This window comes from Oncorhynchus masou, chromosome 8 (assembly GCF_036934945.1).
Source record: "Oncorhynchus masou masou isolate Uvic2021 chromosome 8, UVic_Omas_1.1, whole genome shotgun sequence".
Classification (NCBI taxonomy): Eukaryota; Metazoa; Chordata; class Actinopteri; order Salmoniformes; family Salmonidae; genus Oncorhynchus; species Oncorhynchus masou.
The window spans coordinates 1022437-1038297 of NC_088219.1; the positions used below are offsets into that span (position 1 = coordinate 1022437).

Genomic DNA, 15861 nt, shown 5'->3' on the forward strand with positions numbered 1-15861 from the left:
AAGTCTCCGACCTCACAAGACAGGTTCACCAACTCCACCTCGATCCACCGCCCACTTCCAGGGTTTCCGAGTCTCCGGAGCCCAGGATCAACAACCCGCCCTGTTACTCTGGGGAGCCCACTGAGTGCCGCTCATTCCTCACTCAGTGTGATGTGGTGTTCTCTCTCCAGCCCAACACTTACTCCAGGAGCGCAGCCCGCATCGCCTACGTCATTTCTCTCCTTACCGGACGGGGCGCGTGAGTGGGGCACGGCAATCTGGGAGGCGAGGGCTGAGTGTATTAACCAGTTTCAGGACTTTAAGGAGGAGATGATACGGGTTTTTGACCGTTCTGTTTTTGGGGAGGAGGCTTCCAGGGCCCTGTCTTCCCTATGTCAGGGGAATCGATCCATAACGGATTATTCTATTGAGTTTCGCACTCTCGCTGCCTCTAGTGACTGGAACGAGCCGGCTTTGCTCGCTCGTTTTCTGGAGGGTCTCCTCGTCGAGTTAAGGATGAGATCCTCTCCCGGGAGGTTCCTTCCAGTCTGGACTCCTTAATAGCCCTCGCTATTCGCATAGAGCGACGGTTTGATCTTCGTCGCCGAGCTCGTGGAAAGGAGCTCGCGTTCTCCGTTGCTCCCTCTCCACATCACTGCCACCTGCCGCATCACTGCCACCCTCCTCCGCCGGCTCGGATGCTGAGCCTATGCAGCTGGGGGTATCCGCATCTCGGCCAAGGAGAAGGAACGGAGAATCACCAATCGCCTCTGTCTCTACTGCGGCTCCGCTGGTCATTTTGTCACCTCATGTCCAGTAAAAGCCAGAGCTCATCAGTAAGGGGAGGGCTACTGGTGAGCGCAACTACTCAGGCCTCTCCTTCTGGATCACGCACTACCTTTCCGGTCCATCTCCGCTGGCCCGGTTCATCTGCTTCCTGCAGTGCCTTGATAGACTCTGGGGCGGAGGGCTGTTTTATGGACGAGACCTGGGCTCGGGAACATGACATTCCTCTCAGACAGTTAGGGAGCCCACGGCCTTGTTCGCTTTAGATGGTAGTTCTCTCCCCAAGATTCAGCGTGAGACGCTGCCTTTAACCCTCACTGTCTCTGGTAATCATAGCGAAACCATTTCTTTTTTAATTTTTCGTTCACCTTTTACACCTGTTGTTTTGGGTCATCCCTGGCTAGTGCGCCATAACCCTTCTATTAATTGGTCTAGTAATACTATCCTATCCTGGAATGTTTCTTGTCATGTGACCTGTTTAATGTCTGCTATCCCTCCTGTTTCCTCTGTCTCTTCTTCACAGGAGGAGCCTGGCGATTTGACAGGGGTGCCGGAGGAGTATCACGATCTGCGCACGGTGTTCAGTCGTTCCAAGGCCACTTCTCTCCCTCCACACCGGTCGTATGACTGTAGTATTGATCTCCTTCCGGGAACTACTCCCCCGGGGTAGATTATACTCTCTGTCGGCTCCCGAACGTAAGGCTCTCGAGGATTATTTGTCGGTTTCGCTCGACGCCGGTACCATAGTCTCCTCCTCCTCTCCCGCCGGAGCGGGGTTTTTTTTGTTCAGAAGAAGGACGGGTCCCTGCGCCCATGCGTGGATTATCGAGGCTGAATGACATAACAGTTAAGAATCGTTATCCGCTTCCTCTTATGTCTTCAGCCTTCGAGATCCTGCAGGGAGCCAGGTTTTTCACCAAATTGGACCTTCGTAACGCCTACCATCTCGTGCGCATCAGGGAGGGGGACGAGTGGAAGACGGCGTTTAACACTCCGTTAGGGCACTTTGAATACCGGGTTCTTCCTTTCGGCCTCGTTAACGCTCCAGCTGTCTTTCAGGCACTAGTTAACGACGTCCTGAGAGACATGCTGAAAATTTTTGTTTTCGTTTACATGGACGATATCCTGATTTTTTCACCGTCTCTCTCGATTCATGTTCAGCACGTGCGTCGCGTCCTCCAGCGCCTTTTGGAGAACTGTCTTTATGTGAAGGCTGAGAAGTGCACTTTTCATGCCGCCTCTGTCCCTTTTCTCGGTTCCATTATTTCCGCTGAGGGCATTGGGATGGGTCCCGCTGAGGTCCGGGCTGTCGTTGATTGGCCCGTTCCTGGGTCGCGCGTCGAGCTGCAGCGCTTTCTGGGCTTCGCTGGTTTCTATCGTCGTTTCATCCGTGGTTTCGGTCGGGTGGCGGCTCCCCTCACAGCCCTTACTTCTGTTGGGACGTGCTTTGGGTGGTCCGTTTCCGCCCGGGGAGCTTTTGATCTTCTTAAGAATCGTTTTACATCCGCACCTATTCTTCTTGCACCTGACATCTCTAGTCAGTTTGTTGTTGGGGTTGACGCGTCGGAGGTGGGCGTGGGAGCCATTCTTTCTCGGCGCTCTCTCTCTGACGGCAGGGTCCATCCTTGCGCGTTTTCTCTCATCGCTTATCACCGTCAGAACGTAACTATGATGTTGGTAATCGCGAACTGCTCGCCATCCGCTTAGCCCTAGGCGAATGGCGACAGTGGTTGGAGGGCGACCGTTCCTTTTGTCGTTTGGACTGACCATAGGAACCTTGAGTACATCCGTTCAGCCAAACGACTTAATGCGCGTCAGGCTCGTTGGGCTCTGTTTTTCGCTCGTTTCGAGTTTGTTATTTCTTATCGTCCGGGCTCAAAAACACCAAGCCTGATGCTTTATCTCGTCTCTTCAGTTCTTCTGAGGTCTCCACCGACCCCGAGGGATTCTCCCTGAGGGGCGTGTTGTCGGGTTGACTGTCTGGGGAATTGAGAGGCAGGTAAAGCAAGCACTCGCTCACACTCCGTCGCCGCGAGCTTGTCCTAGGAACCTTCTGTTCGTTCCCGTTCCTACTCGTCCGGCCGTTCTTCAGTGGGCCCACTCTGCCAAGTTAGCCGGCCACCCCGGCGTTCGGGTGCGCTCGCTTCCATTCGCCAGCGTTTCTGGTGGCCCACTCGGGAACGTGACGCGCGTCGATTTGTCGCCGCTTGTTCGGTCTGCGCGCAGACTAAATCTGGGAACTCTCCTCCTGCCGGCCGTCTCAGACCGCTTCCCATTCCCTCTCGACCGTGGTCTCACATCGCTTTAGATTTCATCACCGGACTGCCTTCATCAGCGGGGAAGACAGTTATTCTTACGGTTGTCGATAGATTCTCTAAGGCGGCTCATTTCATTCCTCTCGCTAAGCTCCCTTCTGCTAAGGAGACGGCTCAGATCATTATCGAGAATGTTTTCCGAATTCATGGCCTTCCGTTTGACGTCGTTTCCGACAGAGGCCCGCAGTTCACGTCTCAATTTTGGAGGGAGTTTTGCCGTTTGATTGGGGCTTCCGTCAGTCTCTCGTCCGGCTTTCATCCCCAGTCTAACGGTCAAGCCGAACGGGCCAATCAGACTGTTGGTCGCATTTTTTACGCAGTCTTTCTTTTCGTAACCCTGCGTCTTGGTCAGAACAGCTCCCCTGGGCAGAGTACGCCCACAACTCGCTTCCCTCGTCTGCTACCGGTCTATCTCCTTTTCAGAGTAGCCTCGGGTACCAGCCTCCGCTGTTCTCATCTCAGCTCGCCGAGTCCTGCGTCCCCTCCGCTCAGGCTTTTGTCCAGCGTTGCGAGCGCACCTGGAAGGGGTCAGGTCGGCACTTTGCCGTAATAGGGCGCAGACTGTGAGGGCCGCTAATAGCGTAGGACCAAGAGTCCTAGATATTGTTGCGGTCAGAGAGTATGGCTCTCCACTCAGAACCTTCCCCTTAAGACAGCTTCTCGCAAGTTGGCCCCGCGGTTCATTGGTCCGTTCCGTATTTCCCAGGTCATTAATCCTGTCGCAGTGCGACTTCTTCTCCAGCTATCTTCGTCGCGTTCACCCGGTCTTCCATGTCTCCTGTGTTAAGCCCATTCTTCGCGCCCCGCTCGTCCCTCCCCCCATCCTTGTCGAGGGCGCACCCATCTACAGGGTTCGTAAGATTTTGGACATGCGCCCTCGGGGCCGTGGTCATCAGTACCTAGTGGATTGGGAGGGGTACGGTCCTGAGGAGAGGAGTTGGGTTCCCTCTCGGGACGTGCTGGACCGTTCGCTGATCGATGATTTCCTCCGTTGCCGCCAGGTTTCCTCCTCGAGTGCGCCAGGAGGCGCTCGGTGAGTGGGGGGTACTGTCATGTCTTGTTATGTCTGTTCCTGTCCTTTCTCTTCACTCTGTCTCTCTCTGCTGGTCTTTTTAGGTTACCTTCTCTGTCTCTCATTCTTCAGCTGTTCTACATCTCCCCTAACTAGCTCATTCACTCTTTCACACCTGTTCTCTCTTCCCCTCTGATTAGGTCTCTATTTCTCTCTCTGTTCCTGCTACTTTCAGTGTCTGATTCTTGTTTGTGTTTTTGATGCCAGAAGCAAGCTGTCGTCTCGTTTGCTTCCACCTTGTCCTATCCTGTCGGAGTCTGCCTGGCAGGTGCATCCTGCACTATACTACGTTCTTTTTGTTCCATTGTCAACGTTGGAAGAGGATTTATGCCATTCCTGTTTTTCATTAAAGAACTCTGTTTTCTGTTAAAACCGCTTTTGGGTCTTCACTCAAGTACATAACATTTTCAGCGTTCAATTCTTTTCATTTTTTATGTTTATTTAATTATGCAATTATGACAAAAAACTAACATTCCACCCATGAGGCTACTGGGTAATTTGACTGCAGGAAATGGCTACTTTAAAATCTAGACTGGGCGAACATACACGACCATTCAAAAGTTTGTGGTCACGTGAGAAATGTCCTTGTTTTTTGAACGAAAAGCAAAAAATTTTTTTGTCCATTATAATAACATAGAATTGATCAGAAATACAGTGTAGACACTGTTAATGTTGTAAATGACTATTGTAGCTGGAAACAGCTGATTTTTAATGGAATATCTACATAGGAGTACAGAGGCTCATTATCAGCAACCATCACTCCTGTGTTTCAATGGCACGTTGTGTTAGCTAATATAAAGTTTCTCATTTTGAAAGGCTAATTCATCATTAGAAAACCCTTTCGCAATTATGTTAGCACAGCTGAAAACTGTTGTCATGATTAAAGAAGCAATAAAACTGGCCTCTTTTAGACTAGTTGAGTATCTGGAGCATCAGCATTTGTGGGTTCGATTACAGACTCAAAATGGCCAGAAACACAGACTTTTCTTCTGAAACTCATCAGTCTATTCTTGTTCTGAGAAAAGAAAGCAATTCCAAGCTAGAAATGTCCAAAAAACATAAGATCTCGTACAATGTTGTGTACTATTCCCTTCACAGAATAGCGCAAATTGGCCCGAGCCAGAATAGAAAGAGGAGTGGGAGGCCCCGGTTGCCACATCTGCTCCTGCTACGCCCTCTGGTTTTCATCAGGTTACTCCCTCTCCCTCTCTGTGTGGTTGGAGACAGGTGTGCTGGAGTCAGAGCAGATCCCTACCAGCTGCAACTTGTTCCATAATCAAGACCTCTACAAAAACTCAGTCCTGCCACTTCCATCTCTGCTCAGCCAGTTCATGATTTTAGCCATTTATGATTTTCAAGATTCTGTAACTCTGCTGTGCATGTTTCCCTGCCTGACACCATTTATCCTCTCATTGTAGTCTGTCTCTGGCTCCTGTCTCCTGTTCCACATCTCACCACCACCACCTTGGATTCTCCTCAGGGCCTGTTTACCCTGTTCTACTGAGCCAACTCCAACCTCAGTCTCCACACCTCACCACCATTACCTTGGATTCTCCTCAGGACCTGTTTACCCTGTTCTACTCAGACAACTCAACCTCAGTCTCCACATCTCACCACCACCACCTTGGATTCTCCTCAGGGCCTGTTTACCCTGTTCTACTCAGCCAACTCCAACCTCAGTCTCCACATCTCACCACCACCACCTTGGATTCTCCTCAGGGCCTGTTTACCCTGTTCTACTCAGCCAACTCCAACCTCAGTCTCCACACCTCACCACCACTACCTTGGATTCTCCTGGGAACCTGTTTACCCTGTTCTACTCAGCCAACTCCAACCTCAGTCTCCACATCTCACCACCACAACCTTGGATTCTCCTCAGGGCCTGTTTACCCTGTTCTACTCAGCCAACTCCAACCTCAGTCTCCACATCTCACCACCACAACCTTGGATTCTCCTCAGGGCCTGTTTACCCTGTTCTACTCAGCCAACTCCAACCTCAGTCTCCACATCTCACCACCACAACATTGGATTCTCCTCAGGGCCTGTTTACCCTGTTCTACTCAGACAACTCAACCTCAGTCTCCACATCTAGTTTTTCTGCAACTCATCTGAGCTTCCCCGGATCTGCACTCCATATCTCCCCGTGTAACAATAAATATTTTGGTTAATTCATCCCTGTTTCCTCATCTGAGTCTGCTCTTAGGTTCCACCGTGTCGCTCAGCTTAACACCGGTGCATAACTGAGCAAGACAAGTACATTAGTGTCTAGTTTGAGAAACAGACGCCTCACAAGTCCTCAACTGACAGGTTCATTAAATAGAGTTCCTCTGTCCAGTGTCTGTGTTCTTTTGCACATCTTAATATTTTATTTTTATTGGTCATTCTGAGATAAGGCTTTTCTTTGCAACTCTGCCTAGAAGGCCAGCATCATGGAATCGAACCCACAAATGCTGATGCTCCAGATACTCAACTAGTCTAAAGAAGGCCAGTTTTATTGCTTCTTTAATCATGACAACAGTTTTCAGCTGTGATAACATAATTGCAAAAGAGTTTTCAAATAATCAATTAGCCTTTTAAAATTATAAACTTGGATTGGCAAGCAGAACTGGAACACAGGAGTGATGGTTGCTGATAATGGGCCTATATAGATATTCCATAAGAAATCAGCCATTTCCAGCTACAATAGTCATTTACGACATTAACAATGTCTACACTGCATTTGATAAATTTTGTTATTTTAATGGACAAAAAAACAAGGACATTTCTACGTGACACCAAACTTTTGAACGGTAGTGTTCATGTATTTCCTATGTTTTCTTAGGAAAGTCTAATTCGTAACCAGGATCAGGTCACATTGAAGAGATGAATCACCATATAATCATCATAACATGATGTAGAAACATAACATCACAAACACCTGAGGGGATATTCAGTAGACAGCTTTACAGGGCCTAGAGATCAAGAACTAGAGGTCAAGGGTTAGAGGTCAAGGGGCTAGAGGTCAGAGGCTAGAGGTCAGGTACTAGAGGTCAGGAACTAGAGGTCAGGAACTAGAGGTCAGGGGCTAAGAGGTCAGGGGCTAAGAGGTCAGGGGCTAAGAGGTCAGGGGCTAAGAGGTCAGGGACTAAGAGGTCAGGGGTTTAAAGTGCTAAATTCCTCTCCCTGTACTCCAGACAGATACCATCATTCTAAACAATTATAAATCATTAGTCATCAATTATTTACCATGTATCAATACAACTATCAGTTCCACCACCTTTATGTCTGTCAACAACTGCGTGACTATCATTTACAGCAACATCCACACATATATATATATATATATATATATATATATATACACACACACACACACACACACACACACACACACACACACACACACATACATACACACATACATACATACATACATACATACATACATACATGTTTACAACAACACCCACACATAATATATATATATATATGTTTACAACAACACCCACACATAAATATATATCTATATGTTTACAACAACACCCACACATAAATATATATCTATATGTTTACAACAACACCCACACATAATATATATCTATATGTTTACAACAACACCCACACATAATATATATCTATATGTTTACAATAACACCCACACATAAATATATATATCTATATGTTTACAACAACACCCACACATAAATATATATCTATATGTTTACAACAACACCCACACATAATATATATCTATATGTTTACAACAACACCCACATATAATATATATCTATATGTTTACAACAACACCCACACATAAATATATATCTATATGTTTACAACAACACCCACACATAAATATATATCTATATGTTTACAACAACACCCACACATAAATATATATCTATATGTTTACAACAACACCCACACATAAATATATATCTATATGTTTACAACAACACCCACACATAAATATATATCTATATGTTTACAACAACACCCACACATAAATATATATCTATATGTTTACAAACAACACCCACAGATAAATATATATCTATATGTTTACAACAACACCCACACATAAATATATATCTGCAATATGACCAGACAGCAGTATAAAAGTGGGATGACAGAACAGAAGAGACTTGGCTGTTCAACAATCAGATGGCATCCTCTTGGATCCCTATGTACTGTAGTGCACTACTTTAGACCAGATGGCATCCTATTCCCTATGTACTGTAGTGCACTACTTTAGACCAGATGGCATCCTATTCCCTATGTACTGTAGTGCACTACTTTAGACCAGATGGCACCAAATGATGCCATTTCTAGGCACTTTCCCCAAGGTACAGATCTAGGATCAGATTCCTCTAGTTCTAGGGTCAGTCCCCAAGGTACAACTCTAGGATCAGTTTCCCCAAGGTACAGATCTTGGATCAGTTTCCTCTAGGTACAGATCTTGGATCAGTTTCCTCCCTAGGTACAGATCTAGGGCCTCTCCTCCCTCTCCTCCCCCTACCTCTCCTCCCTCTACCTCTCCCCCTCCCTCTCCCCCCTCTCTCCCTCTCTCCTCCCCTCCTCCCTCCCCCCTACCTCGCCTCCCTCTCTCCTCCCCCTACCTCTCCTCCCCCTACCTCTCCTCCCCCCTCTCCCCCCTCCCCCTCCCCTCTCCCCCTCTCCTCCCTCCTCCCCTCTCTCTCCCCCCTCCTCCCCCCTCTCCCCCCCCTACCTCTCCTCACCCTCCTCCCCCTCCCCCTACCTCTCCTCACCCTCTCTCCTCACCCCTCTCCCCCTCCTCCCCCTCTCTCCTCCCTCTCCCCCCCTACCTCTCCCCCCTCTCTCCCTCTCCTCCCCTCACCCTCTCCCTCCCCCTACCTTCTCCTCCCCCCCCTCTCTCCCCCCCTCCCCCCCTCTCCTCCCTCTCCCCCCCCCCTCATCTCCCCCTCACCCTCTCTCCTCCCTCTCTCCTCCCTCCCCCCTACCTCTCCTCTCCCTCTCTCCCCCTCCCCCTCTCCCTCCCCCTCCCTCCCCTCTCCCCCCCTCCTCTCCCTCTCTCCTCCCCCTCCTCCCCCCCTCCTCCCCCTCTCTCCCCCCCCCTCTGCTCCCCCTCTCCCCCTCCCCTCCCTCTCTCCTCCCTCTCCCCCTCCCTCCCTCTCTCCTCCCCTCCCCCCCTCCCTCCTCCCTCTCTCCCCCTCCCTCTCTCCTCCCTCTCTCCTCCCCCTCTCTCCTCCCTCTCTCCTCCCTCTCTCCTCCCTCTCTCCTCCCTCTAGAGGAGGCCTTCAGGTTTGCCAGACCCGTGGATCTTGAGGTATATCTTGGAGTCCTGGTCTCTGTCCTGTATCTGGCGGTGCAGTGTGCGTCTGAAACACACCAGGTACAGAGGCAGCAGGAAGCCCAGCATACTGACCCCCAACAGGCCTACATTCACCCAGAGTGGGTCTCCCTTCAGAGGGCCCATCATGGCCATGAAGAGCGGCTGCTGGAACAGAGCAAACAGAGCAGACACCAGAGACTGCATCCCCGTCAGACTGCCAAACTGAGACGACGGGTACCTAGAGAGATACAGAAAACACACATCAATATACACACACACACTGTGTGACATTATAGAAGTACTCACACAGCAGCATAGAGACCTCCGGTAGCAGAGTGGATTATAGAAGTACTCACACAGCAGCATAGAGACCTCCGGTAGCAGAGTGGATTATAGAAGTACTCACACAGCAGCATAGAGACCTCCGATAGCAGAGTGGATTATAGAAGTACTCACACAGCAGCATAGAGACCTCCGATAGCAGAGTGGATTATAGAAGTACTCACACAGCAGCATAGAGACCTCCGATAGCAGAGTGGATTATAGAAGTACTCACACAGCAGCATAGAGACCTCCGGTAGCAGAGTGGATTATAGAAGTACTCACACAGCAGCATAGAGACCTCCGGTAGCAAAGTGGATTATAGAAGTACTCACACAGCAGCATAGAGACCTCCGATAGCAGAGTGGATTATAGAAGTACTCACACAGCAGCATAGAGACCTCCGGTAGCAGAGTGGATTATAGAAGTACTCACACAGCAGCATAGAGACCTCCGGTAGCAGAGTGGATTATAGAAGTACTCACACAGCAGCATAGAGACCTCCGGTAGCAGAGTGGATTATAGAAGTACTCACACAGCAGCATAGAGACCTCCGGTAGCAGAGTGGATTATAGAAGTACTCACACAGCAGCATAGAGACCTCCGGTAGCAGAGTGGATGAACCCTCTCACAACAGTGTGGAGGACAAATGACAAGATCTGAGGAGAGAAGGAATAAATCAGATGACAGTCAGTCTGGTACCCAAAATGGATACAGGGGTGTCGAGGGAGTAGGGGCTAGGGTGTAGGGGGCTAGGGTGTAGGGGCTAGGGTGTATGGGATAGGGTGTACGGGATAGGGAGTAGGGGCTAGGGTGTAGGGGCTAGGGAGTAGGGGCAGGGTGTAGGGGCTAGGGTGTAGGGGCTAGGGTGTAGGGGCTAGGGTGTAGCGGCTACGGTATAGGGTGTGTAGGGGCTAGGGTATAGGGTGTAGGGGCTAGGGTGTAACGGCTAAGGTGTAGGGGCTAGGGGATAGCGGCTATGGTGTAGGGGCTAGGGTATAGCAGCTATGGTGTAGGGGCTAGGGTATAGGGGCTAGGGTGTAGGGGCTAGGGTGTAGGGCTAGGGTGTAGGGGCTAGGGTGTAACAGCTACGGTATAGGGGCTAGGCTGTAGGGACTAGGCTGTGTAGGGGATAGGCTGTAGGGGATAGGCTGTAGGGGCTATAGGGTGTAGGGGCTAGGGTGTAGGGGCTACGGTGTAGGGGCTAGGGTATAGGGTGTAGGGGCTCGGGTGTAGGGGCTCGGGTGTAGGGGCTCGGGTGTAGGGGCTCGGGTGTAGGGGCTCGGGTGTAGGGCCCGGGTGTAGGGCTCGGGTGTAGGGGCTAGGGTGTAGAGGCTAGGGTGTAGAGGCTAGGGTATAGGGACTAGGGTATAGGACAGGGCTCTCCCACCCTGTTCCTGGAGAGCTACCCTCCTGTCAGTGGAGGCTGCTGAGGGGAGGACGGCTCATAATAATGGCTGGAAAGGAGCGAATGGAATGGTATTAAACACATGGAAACCATAGAAACCATCATGTATTTGACACCCATCCACTTATTTTGCTCCAGCCAATGCCGCTAAGCCCGTCCTCCCCAATTAGGGAGTCATCAACCTCATGTGCCTCCTGTAGGTTTTCACTCCGACCCTAGATGTAACTAACCTTCAGCTTATCAACCAGTTAGTTATTATAATCAGGTATGCTAGGGTTGGAATGAAAACCTACAGGAGGGTCTCTCTCCAGGAACAGGGTTGGAATGAAAACCTACAGGAGGGTTTCTCTCCAGGAACAGGGTTGGAGTTAAAATCCTACAGGAGGGTAGATCTCCAGGAACAGGGTTGGAATGAGAACCTACAGGAGAGTAGATCTCCAGGAACAGGGTTGGAGTTAAAACCTACAGGAGGGTAGATCTCCAGGAACAGGGTTGGAGTTAAAACCTACAGGAGGGTAGATCTCCAGGAACAGGGTTGGAGTTAAAACCTACAGGAGGGTCTCTCTCCTGGAACAGGGTTAGAGTTAAAACCTACAGGAGGGTCTCTCTCCTGGAACCCTGGGTTAGGAGGGCTGCTGTAGTTAAAACCTACAGGAGGGTCTCTCTCCAGGAACAGGGTTGGAACAGTTAAAACCTACAGGAGAGTAGATCTCCAGGAACAGGGTTGGAGTTAAAACCTACAGGAGGGTCTCTCTCCAGGAACAGGGTTGGAAAAACCTGGAAAACCTACAGGAGGGTAGATCTCCAGGAACAGGGTTGGAATGAAAACCTACAGGAGGTTTCTCTCCTAGGAACAGGGTTGGAATGAAAACCTACAGGAGGGTTTCTCTCCAGGAACAGGGTTGGAGTTAAAACCTACAGGAGGGTTTCTCTCCAGGAACAGGGTTGGAGTTAAAACCTACAGGAGAGTAGATCTCCAGGAACAGGGTTGGAGTTAAAACCTACAGGAGGGTTTCTCTCCAGGAACAGGGTTGGAGTTAAAACCTACAGGAGGGTTGGAGTTAAAACTAAGAGTGGAGTCCAGGAACAGGGTTGGAGAGCCCTGGGATGTATTGTCTCGAAGCTGATACTGCCCACTCCAGGGAGAACAGGCCATGTCTAGCTGTAGTTCTACTGTAAAGCCTATAGGGGGAGACAGAGCACTGCTCTCTTCTCATTCCCATATCAGCTGTCACTGACACTGGTCCTGGAAAACTGCTGCTCATTGGCCAAAAGGTGGTGAGGAGGCGGGGTGTAGTTTGAGTGACAGTTGGACGGAGCACTCACCTGCAGAGGGAGGTTGGGCACCAGGCAGGTGATGCCAAATCCCACCAATAGGACGTTGGTCAGGATGAATGCTCGCATGGCATTGGTCACCTTCTGGATCTGTCTGTCTCTACGCTTGGGCTGATCCCTGGGGGGGAGAGGGAGGGGATATGAGAGGGGACATAAGAGTGGAGGGGATGAGAGGGGACATAAGAGTGGAGGTGGAGGGGATGAGAGGGGACATAAGAGTGGAGGTGGAGGGGATGAGAGGGGACATAAGAGTGGAGGTGGAGGGGATGAGAGGGGACATAAGAGTGGAGGTGGAGGGGATGAGAGGGGACATAAGAGTGGAGGTGGAGGGGATGAGAGGGGACATAAGAGTGGAGGGGAACCTGATTCCCAACATAAGAGATGGTTATCCAGAACAACTGATCAGTACATTCATCTCCAGATGGAGGTGGAGGGGTCATAGTCAGTACATTCATCTCCAGATAGCTAGGTGGACATCAGAGTGGTGGTTCATCTCCAGATAGCTAGGTGGACATCATAGTCAGTGGATTGGATCTCCAGATAGCTAGGTGGACAGTCATAGTCAGTACATTCATCTGGAGATGAGAGGGGACATAAGGTGGACCATGAGAGTCAGACATTCATCTCCAGATAGCTAGGTGGACCAGTCATAGTCAGTACATTCATCTCCAGGATAGCTAGGTGGACCAGTCATAGTGGAGGTGGAGGGGATCTGCAGATAGCATAAGAGTGGACCAGTCATAGTCAGTACATTCATCTGCAGATAGAGGTGGACCAGTCATAGTCAGGGGACATTCATCTTCAGATAGAGGTGGACCAGTCATGAGAAGGGACATAGATGGAGGTGGACCAGTCATGAGTCAGTACATTCATCTGATGGCTAGGGGATGAGTCATAGTCAGACATTCATCTCCAGATGGAGGTGGACCAGTCATGAGTCAGGGGATTTGACTTAAACAAAGTGGAGTTATCAGCAAAGGGGACATAAGAGTGGTGGTGAAGGGGATAACCCCTAGGAACTAACCCCTGGAGGGGATGGGGGGACATAACCCCTAGCCTCTAGGAACTAACCCCCAGCCTGGAGGAACTAACCCCCAGCCTCTAGGAACATAACCCCCAGCCTCTAGGAACTGACCCCCAGCCTCTAGGAACTAACCCCTGGACTCTAGGAACTGAACCCAGATAGATGGGACCTAAGAACTAACCCCTTGCCTCTAGGAACTAACCCACCAGGAACATAACCCCTAGCCAGGGGATGACCCATCATAGGAACATAACCCCTAGGAGGTAGGAACTAACCCCTAGCCACTCCAGAGGAACTAACCCCTGGAACCAACCACTAGGGGACATAACCCCAGATAGCCCCTAGGAACTATCCTCTAGGAACTGAGCCTCTAGGAACTAACCACTAGACTCTAGGAACTGACCCAGGGGACATAACCCCTGGAGGTAGAGGGGATAACCCATAGCCCCTAGGAACTCAAGGGGATGAGAGGGGACCATAAGAGTGGCCCCTGGAACTAACCCCATAGGGACATAACCCAGATAGGAACTAACCCCTAGGAACTAACGGTAACCATAGAAGGTAAGGGACTTAAGTGACTTGACTTGGCTAGGGTGAGAGGGGACATAGAGGGGCCAGGTGTTAGGGGATGAGCTAGGGGACATAAGAGTGGAGGTCGGAGCTCGGGGACCATGGACTAGTGTCTTACTTGAGGAGGTGGAACCTATCCTCCTCTCCATCTTCACAGTCCTTCAACTTCCAGTCCATAATTTGACCAATTACAGTCATTCATCTCCAGACAGCTAGGTAGCTGCAGCATGGAAGATAGAGGAGTCAGTCATAGTCATACATTCATCTCCAGATAGCTAGGGAGGACCAGTCATAGTGGAGGACATTCATCTGGAGATAGCTAGGTGGACCAGGATGGACATTCAGGGGAGATGGGAGGGATGGAGTACATTGGGATCTGGAGATAGGGAGGTGGACCAGTCATAGTCAGTACATTCATCTCCAGGGGAGGAGGGGGAGGGGTGGACCAGTCATAGAGGAGTAAGGGGTGGAGGAGGAGATAGCTTGGTGGACCAGTAATAGGTAATTCATCTGGAGGAGGACCAGTCAGGAGTCAGTACATTCATCTCAGATAGCTAGGTGGACCAGTCAGGGAGTCAGTACATTGGAGGAGGAGGGATAGGGAGGGGGTGGACCAGGAGGGAGTCAGTACATTCATCTCCAGAGGAGCTAAGTTGTGGGGAGTACAGAAGAATAAGCAGTACATTATTAGACAGTGTAATAAATAACTAGTCCATGTCAATAATACACAGCCATTGTTTAATATTCAGTTAGCTAGATTAACCCCTAGCTCAGAGCAGGGACAGTCTAAGGACTGGACCCCGAGCTCAGGAGCAACAGTCTAAGGACTGGACCCCTTAGCTCAGAGCAGGGACAGTCTAAGGACTGGACTGGGTAGCCCAGAGGAACTAACCCAGGACTGGACTAGGAAGCTCAGAGCAGGGACAGTCTAAGGACTGGACCCCTAGCTCAGAGCAGGGACAGTCTAAGGACTGGACTAGGAAGCTCAGAGCAGGGACAGTCTAAGGACTGGACTGGGTTAGCCTCAGAACTAGGGACAGTCCAGGACTAACCACTAGAGTTAGCTCAGAACTAACAGTCTAAGGACTGGACCCTGGGAACTAGAGCCCTGGACAGTCCTAGGACTGGAACTGGGTTAGCCTCTAGGAACAGTCCCTAGGACTGGACTGGGAACTCAGAGCAGGGACAGTCTAGGACTGGACTGGGTTAGCTCGGAACTAACCCCTAGGACTGGACCCATTAGCTCAGAGAGGGAAGTCCAAGGACTGGACTGGGTTAGCTCAGAGCAGGGACAGTCTAAGGACTGGACTGGGTTTAGCTCAGAGCAGGGAAAGTCTCAGGACTGGACTAGTTGTCTCAGAGCAGGGACAGTCCAAGGACTGGACTGGGTTAGCTCAGAGCAGGGACAGTCCAAGGACTGGACTGGGTTAGCTCAGAGCAGGGACAGTCCAAAGACTGGACTGGGTTAGCTCAGAGGAGGGACAGTCTAAGGACTGGAGCTGGGTTAGCTCAGAGCAGGGACAGTCCAGAGGACTGGACTGGGTTAGCTCGGAGCAGGGACAGTCTAAGGACTGGACTGGGTTAGCTCGGAGCTGGGACAGTCCAAGGACTGGACTGGGTTAGCTTCACAGCAGGGACAGTCTAAGGACTGGACTGGAGCTCAGAGCAGGGACAGTCCAAGGACTGGACTGGAGTTAGCTCAGAGCAGGGACAGTCCAAGGACTGGACTGGGTTAGGGGAGGAGGGAGAGCAGGGACA

The 15861-nt window shown here is 50.4% G+C and overlaps 1 pseudogene; it reads right to left on the reverse strand.

Moving 5' to 3' along the window:
- Nucleotides 1-9357: 9357 nt before the first annotated feature.
- The window catches only part of LOC135543983 (large neutral amino acids transporter small subunit 4-like), a 57325-nt pseudogene continuing 50821 nt past the window's right edge, over nucleotides 9358-15861 (reverse strand).